At 36.5% G+C, this 8,636-nt stretch overlaps 1 long non-coding RNA gene across 1 annotated transcript; it reads right to left on the reverse strand.

The window, feature by feature from the left end:
- Positions 1–5,167: 5,167 nt before the first annotated feature.
- Positions 5,168–8,283, reverse strand: LOC126698979 (uncharacterized). Its single transcript, XR_007646659.1, has 2 exons — positions 6,111–8,283; positions 5,168–5,990 (listed from the first exon to the last, which is right to left on the reverse strand). It is a non-coding gene; the product is annotated as an uncharacterized LOC126698979 (long non-coding RNA).
- Between the last annotated feature and the right edge of the window lie 353 nt (positions 8,284–8,636).

Consider the following 8,636-nt stretch of genomic DNA (forward strand, 5'->3'; position numbering starts at 1 on the left):
TTTGTGTAGTAAGCTCTGACGTAGGCTGACTCCAGCTTTTCGTTTGTACACTGTGCTATTTCTTCATCGTAATAAAAATGGAAATTGATTTACATGTTTTAAGCGTTGATCTAGTGGGCCACACAACTTTGTGAACGAATGTGCTCCATGTATGTGTTGCTTTGAGAATATTTGTGATAAAGCTACTTTGAAGCATAATCTAATCAACTCTCATCTGACAGCACTATCAGGCATTATATCGATAACTTGTAATAAATCAAACTTAAGAAACTAACCGGGATATCAGTTGGATATTCTGTGATAAGCGCGTGAATATCGTCCAAGGCTGATGATTTATAAATATTCCATCCGAGCAATCGACTGGGAGTTAGGGAACTCCGATGGCGCCTTTGTGTACTTGGTTTCCCCATAGGCTTGGGTCCGAGGACCATGCAAGGCCTTGGTTCTGTCCATTACTTGTAAGATCTCTTTTTTGTACTTGGTTTCCCCATAGGCTTGGGTCCGAGGACCATGCAAGGCCTTGGTTCTGTCCATTACTTGTAAGATCTCTTTTTTGTACTTGGTTTCCCCATAGGCTTGGGTCCGAGGACCATGCAAGGCCTTGGTTCTGTCCATTACTTGTAAGATCTCTTTTTTGTACTTGGTTTCCCCATAGGCTTGGGTCCGAGGACCATGCAAGGCCTTGGTTCTGTCTATTACTTGTTGGAGATCAGCCCCTAGACCATGGCGGGGGGGGGGATTTGGCCTGAAGCCGGAAGCCCCTAGAGCTGTCCGCGCTGTTGACACTGCAGGGCGTAGCCCCTGGCAAAAATTCGGGTCGGAGCAACGACGACATGTCGCCGGAGATGGAGGGAATCCCACAAACCTCAGCTGGCTAGAGAGTTGACTCAAACACCTCTTACGCCAACGCGCAAGCCTTTCCCACAGACGACGCCAATTGTAAGGACACAAAATCTTCAACGGCCCAACGACGATGTTGGGCTCGCACACGGAAAGTCCCTCACAATAGTATTTGTAGAGAGTGGGCTTGAAAGGCCAGCGTTGGATCACAGGGGGACGTTTCGAGCCGGACTTTAGGTGAGCCGATATGAGAAAGAGCTTTGGGCTGGATATTCAGGCCCATCAATCTTGTATCTAGGAGGATTTGTCTCCTCGGATTATGTCCGAGGAGCGATGGTGTTGTCCTCGGTTACCCGTCGGCAGGTTTTTAGGTGTTGTCCGGTGTATATTCTCCAGGCATTCTCTTTCATCAAGTCTTTTTCCAGAAGCTAGATGGGAGACCTCTCTCTTTGGTCACATAACATTCTCTTTTATACTAGCCTACGTTCGTTGTCCTTCGTCCACGTGTAGGGTCGATCTCTCCTGGACAGATATCTGTCCCATCAGTCTAGTCCAAAAATTGCTGGAGATGATCCATAAAGCCTAAGATCCCGGCTCTGTTAGGGGCAGTGTCATGTCAGGGAAGGGTATTAAAGACAACTTCCCCAGGATATTTTCTGATCTTTCTAGCGTACTCGTGTTTCATTCCTATCCCTGAGATTTTGGGCCTGCCGAGGACGAAACCGTCCTCGGCTATGTCTTCGGGCTATTTCTATGTTTTCTAGTTTCGAGCTTGGGCCCTGGCCTCCTTCAGTTTAAGACCGGTGGGCTTCCTATAAGCGTGTGGGCCGGACCCATAAACTATTGGACCCCACACTTATAAACTATAGTATTTTTAATGAGGCAATTCTCTTTACATGATAATCAATCACCGATTTCATTTATTAAAATAAAACCTCATTTTATGGTAATGGTAATCCAATCTTGCCTTCCCATCAAATTTTTAGTACTTATCAAATTTTTTTTTATTATACAATTTTTCTTTACATGATAATATTTTTTTTCCCTAAAATATTGCCTACAAAATAAGACCAGTTTTCATGTTGGTTTTCAAATTTAAACTCAAGTACAAATCTATTCAGTGAACAATTTTTAATTTTGATTTTCAAATTCAAACTCAACTACAAATTTATTTAGTCATTAAGGGCTGGTGGTGGTGGTGTTATAGTTTCTTGGAGAATTAAGAACTTTGTTACTAATGTGAGATTGCTATTGGGGAGCTTTGCAAATTCTAGTTTTTGTTGGGTTTAACCATGAAGCAAATAGAGCAGCCCACTCATTAGCTAGATGGTTTATGTTTAATTCTGTTTTTGGATCCTTTGATTTAGGAAATAGCCCTTCTGCATTTGCAAATGTAATTTTGGAGGAGGCGTGTCAGTAAGTTTATTTGCTGTTTCGTTTTGCCTATTTTGGTTTTCAATAAAGGTTTTCTATTATAAAATTAAAAAAAAAAAAATTTAAATGATGCTGATCTTACAAAATCTATGCGGATGGAGTCAATGGCAGAGCCAAGGATAGGGGGCAATTGTCCCCGATCCTGCCAAACAAATTTCTGTTATATATGCTTATAATTTATCTTTCCTTTAATTGAATATTATAAATTTCTGTAATATATATAATATGTTATAATATTTTTCATGCTTTAAACTTCATTCACAAAAAAAACTTTCCTATTTTATCAAATCTTTTGAGCATAAAAAATATCTATAATAGAATATAATCAAATATGGATAGGTGCAGAAAGGAAAATAAAGCAGAGTATTAAATAAAAAGAGAAAAAAAGTTATAGTATCCTTTCGAAGTGGTAAAATTTGATAATAAGATTTCAAATTCTTTATGTAATAATTAATCATTCTTCAAAATTGTTTGGGTAAAGTAATTAATTATGGAGATAATTACATAACAAACTCCATATTTTGTTATTATTTTAAATTATACTTTGAAATGAAAAGGTGTAAAGGTGTTCATGATATATAGTTTTAAAGTTGAAGATCAATATATATATATATATCTATATAGCTTTAAAGTTATTACAATTTGAACATGGTATGGATATCTATTAACAAAATAAGATAAATTTATGTAAGTCATACTTGGATTTTTATAGATACCAAAAATCCTTGTGAATTGTAAATTGAATTTTGACTTTTGAAAACTTTGGAAAATAGATTTTCATGTGTAAAAAACTCTAAAAAATAAACATAATATAACAAATATGTTATCACCTTTTTTTATTTATTTTTTTTATTTCTTGTATTCAAATTTTAAACATTACTTAATATTTAATTACATGATTGGCCTTTTATTTTCCGAATTGCTCAATCCCCATTTTCTCTCTTCAAATCCTAGCTCTCCATCATTAGATGGGGCTCGTTTGAAGGACTGAGAATATACAAGGTAATTTAGGACTTACAGGGCTAATGTATAGGAGCTTTGTGTCAAAGAATACAGGTTTGCTTAATGAAGGTGGACACTAAGTGTAAGTTTGGATCCACGTTTACTTTTGCGTTTTGCGTTTTGCTTTCTTTTTTTTTTTTTTTTTTTTTTTTTTTTTTTTTTTTTTTTTTTTCTTTTTCTTTTCTACACGCGTTTCAGACTTTCAGGAGACAAGCGAGTACTGTTTAGTACTGTTTGGCCCTGATTTTTTGACTTTTCTGTCAATCAGTGGGTCCGTCCACTGTTCATGGACCCACAAATTTCATTTTTTTATCAATTTTTTCATTAAAAATGGGTCCCACAGCACTATTCACACATTTAAAAATTATTTTGCTACAGTGTTTTCAGTTTTCAATTTTCAGTTTCAGCAAAATAAGTTCTATCCAAACACACCCTAAAGCAATAAAGGCATGTATGGAGTATATTATATTAGCATGTGTTTAAAACATGTTACATTATCTTAGTCAGCCTTTGATTATGACTAAAATCTTGATTTTAACCTAATCGAGGCCTAGGCCTAGGTCCATATAGATCAACTACTTTGGTTTTATTATATATATAAATATAAATTCACATTAGTACATCTAATATACGGAAATATAGAGATTATTTCATAACCTTCTTTGTTCATTCTTCCATTTTAAACAAACGCAAGTCAAGCCGCAAATCAGCAATCACTCGTATGGAAGATTGTACAGTTCGTTTCGATATAAATTACCTTATGGGCTTCAGATACCACCTAACAAATTCAGATTTTCATCATGGAACTCATGCTCAATGAGCATTGCTCATTTAGATATGCTGTCATGTAATCATTAATTTGTTTGAAATTTACGAAGTAGGGAGGCTGCAAATTAACAGTGCCTTATTATTGCTTTAAAATGATTTGTAACGTTGTAGTAAATTTGATTAGTAAAACATTTGGCAAACAATATACAAAAGAGATATAACATTGTTTTAGATTTTTCTACATCTAGCAAGAATTCAGACTTACAAAGCATATGTGTGCGTTGGTTTGTGTGTGTATAGATGCATATTTATGAATGGCACATAATAATGTAACAGTTATTAAAAAAGAAAAAAGAAAATAGATTACAGCAGTAATTTATAAGTGCTAAAAGCCTAAAACTCTTGAAGAAGAAAAAATAATAGAATTGTGGGGAAGAGATTAGTCCATATCTTGCGACCAGCTTATTAATCTTTTGCCATCAATACAAATATTGAGGCATGAGCAATCTTGAGCCAATCCTCGCCAATTTCTGGTTGGCATCTTCAAATTAATTCAGGACAATCTGCAACTCCATATAATCTTAGAGCTGTGAGGCTTCCCATTGCCAGAGACAACAACTTGTGGCAACTTACAATTCCAAGTTTACTGAGTGATACAAAATTTGGCAGCCAATCTGGCAATGCAGTCAAGTTGGGACATTCCGCAATTGCCATTTCTTGTAAAGTTGTTGCAGACCGTTGACTCCAATGGGGCAAAGCCACCAACTGTGGTAATTGATGGTGCATCAGTGTTTGAAGGCTCGCCCGGAATTCTTATTGATTGTCTTCCCTTTCAGTTAGATCAAGTTTTTCACAATTACTGATAAATAGAAACTCTAGAGCGTTAGGTGTTTCATGGTATGCGACAAGATCATGTATTTTGAATTTCCACACATGGCCACAATCCATATAATCTTCAAGGAAAGATCTTGAATAGAGCTCATCTATATATTGGTTTCCGATATCTTGGAACTCTTGGTTTTCATTCGGTGATTGAAGCAGTCCATGTGCCATCCAAAGTTGAATTAATTCAAAAATTTTGTGCTCATAATCTTTTGAAAAAAGGTGAACTATAAGCAAAACATTGTTTTAAGATGGCATTTGATTATAACTCAATTGTAAGGTAGGCAAAATATCCCTTCCTTTTTGTTCCAGTTTCCACATTTCATTATCCTTTACAAATAGCCAATCACGTTCATTGAGCTTTGAATATAGTAAGCTCCCTATGTCTTCACTGCTAGAACTCCTTTGCATTTCTTCACCATCTCATCCCCAACTTCAATGAGTTTTGCATGTTATCTTGCTTCTCCTTCACCAGAAGCCCATTTTATAAATAAAGATAGACACTCTTTATGTAGAAGTAATTCTAAGTTGTAGAAGGAAATGGTAAGTATAATGGATGCAACTATTAGGCTGCGTGTTGTCACGAGGATCTTACTTCCATTTGGTACCCTCCATCAAAAAATTCCTCAACTTAATCCATTTTCCCTGATTCTCATTCTACACATCATCCAAGAAAAGTAAGGATTTTCTGTTGTGCAAATGACCTCAAAGGCGCATTTGCAATTGCTCTACGTCCAAATCACTACAATTTTCATTAGTTACAGATTTGATTAATTTGACAACAATTGTTTTATGTTAAAGTCATCAGATACACTTACCCATATTCTCAAGTGAAAATGGCCGACCACTTCTTCATTGTTGAACACCATTTAGCAAGTGTAGTCTTCCCAAGACCTGCAATTCCAGCTATGGGAAAAACACAGACCTTTTGATCACCATCACAAGGATGCATTATAAGTTTAACTATTATTTCTTTATCCTTGTCTCTTCCAATGACATCTGAAGTCTGCACAAAGGAATAGCTCATCACCCTCCACCCATGCATGACATGCCTGTTTCCTAGTCTTTCCGAAGCATGAAATTTAGCATTATAAGTTTAACTATTAGAGAGTGACTTCTTTGATTTTATGACGCATCTTAAAGTGGAATATAAGTGGATTAGAGCTAGAAAGAAAGCAACGTACCTTTCTGGTGCTGCTCCCAATGATCTCCTCAATGCTTCACACTTGAATTCATCCAGCACATCTTCGGCATCATAAAAGATGTTTTATAGCTTCCCAAGCCAGACAGTCTGCTCCTGATTATGTCCCTGCTGTTCCTCTGCAACCAACAGAACGGCTTTGTCTGTGGACAAGGTGTCCTCAAGCTTTTCCAAATCGCCTTCAACACCCCATATCAACACGACTTCTTGAAAGATAGGGGAACTGATCTTCACTAGAACTTTTGCTGCGAAGTTGAACCGAAATGATTCTGCCATATTCTTTTGAAGGACAAACAAGAAGCTGATGGTTTATGAAATGGATATGACTGTGTGAAAGGGTGCGCTGACACTATACCCTTTGACATGGTAATCCTTCGACTATTTCTCAAGTAGGTAATGTTAGCTACCAAGCAACTTAATTTATATTTTACAACTTTCTCTCCAAAAAAACATTAACAATAACATTTGTTCTGTGTACACAATAAAATTTAAGCATTGAGATCATATAGAATAAGTCATCCAATGGTAGATACCATCATTGACTTTGGACGGTTTGGTGTGACAGAGTTGAGATCTAAAAAGGTTAAAGAGCCATTCATTATGTTTTAAGAAGGTTGATTGTCATCAAAGAGTTCTTATTGTTGGTCTTAGACAAGTATGGTGATCCCCAAATGGTGGTGATCACGTGGTAGAAAGTTTGAATGAATTAGAAACTCAAATATCACGAGATCCCTCTTATTCATGGAAGTGTTTGCACCCTTCCGTGAACCATCAATACTCATACCTGCAAAGGGTTGTGTTTCTCTCAAAGGTCACAACTCTTCCCCAAACAATGCAATCATCCGTAAACCCTCATTTTATGGGAATAATAAAGTGAATGAGGGTCACCACGCCATGTGATTACACTCATTTACTTATTGAAAAGTATAGTTTGAACCCCTATACAATTAACAAGATAGTGTGACAAAGAGAATGGTCACGAAGTCAAAAACTTAAGGAGAACCTCTTTAAGGAAAAACAACTACAGGGACAAAGACATTCCCATATAAAAAATCACTATTAAAGAAATAGTTACAATAGTCAGCGACTTACAAAACCTTTACTAACCTATAAACTCTATGCAACCTCTGCAAATGCATCGCTTGCATTCCTACCTTGGTAGTTCCAGAACCTCTAGAATCCTTGTATAGTGCTTTCCTCCATGACACAACCTCCGGCACTGCAGTAAATCTCAATGAAGATTTGGCTTTGTGGTTTGAAACTCACAAACATTCTCTCTGGGGATTGAAAGAAGAGTGGGATAGTAAAAGCGGGTATTTTATCAAGCACCTGGTGCGGGTTCTTTTAGTGATTTTGGCTATGTTAAGAACAAAACAAGTGAAAAAATAGAATTTTTGAAGCTAAGGTATAGGGTCTCTCTCTCTCTCTCTCTTTTTTTTTTAGTTTGATCAGTGAGGACACACTGTTGTTTTGCATTTCTCTCGGCCCAGGAGCTTAGCACACCATTCTCTCTAGTTGCTTGCCTTTGACAGAAAAGCATGGGAGCTTAAACTCTCTCTAATCTCTGCTCTCCAATAATATGGCTCAGGAGGATTTAACCCAATCCTTGCCTCTAGAGAGCTAAAGACACAAAGCTCTACCCATTTGGAATGGCCTGTTGCACTAAGGCTTACTGAGTATATTTTCTTCACCAAAATGGCTCAAAAGATTTTATATAATACACTCCCTTTTGGATTCAGAGCTCAACAAGCATATGGCCTTATAAGATTTCCGTTTTGGCTTTAGAAACTATAGTGTTGAAAACATAATCCCAGGCTTCTTCAACATGCTGCTCTAATTAAAAAAACAGTTTTTGATTCTCTTGCTTGAGCAGGAATATCTCTTGCTCGAGCAAGATTCTTCTGAGAGCAACTTCTCTGAGCAGCTCTAGCTCCAAGGTTGATTGTTTTTTGGACCAAGACATAACTCTGTTACAAATTACAGTGTCACGCATATTTTGCTAAACTTCTAAATCCTAACACTTTTGTCTCCGACATGAACACACCATAGCTACAACCTACAAGTGGTTTGTTGTAGTCTAGCGTGATCCCATGGTTGAATTAATTTAGCCCACTCAACTCTTATCTGTGGATAAACAGATTGACGTTAGTGACTTGGCTACGTGTCTGCACACTTTATCAAACTTAACCAAATCCTTATTGGATGACTTTCAATTCACTCTCTTTTTCAAGCAAACATCATTGGAAATTACCAATGCTCCTTGAACTAACCCAAACCATAAAGATGAAAAGTGTTTTAATTATTAGTTTTTGTTTTTATTTTGTTTTGTTTTGTTTTTTTTTTTTTTTTGGTGTATAAAAAAAATATAAAAAATTATAATTAAATTTTTAAAAGAAATCTAAGCACAATTGCACAAAAATTTCATGTAATTAAGTCACACTTGGGAATATTGGACCCTTTTTCCTTTGTATAAATAGGGGGGGTCCCAACTCCCAATGGGATCAGGGGG

The sequence above is a fragment of the Quercus robur genome, chromosome 9 (genome assembly GCF_932294415.1).
Source record: "Quercus robur chromosome 9, dhQueRobu3.1, whole genome shotgun sequence".
Taxonomy (NCBI): Eukaryota; Viridiplantae; Streptophyta; class Magnoliopsida; order Fagales; family Fagaceae; genus Quercus; species Quercus robur.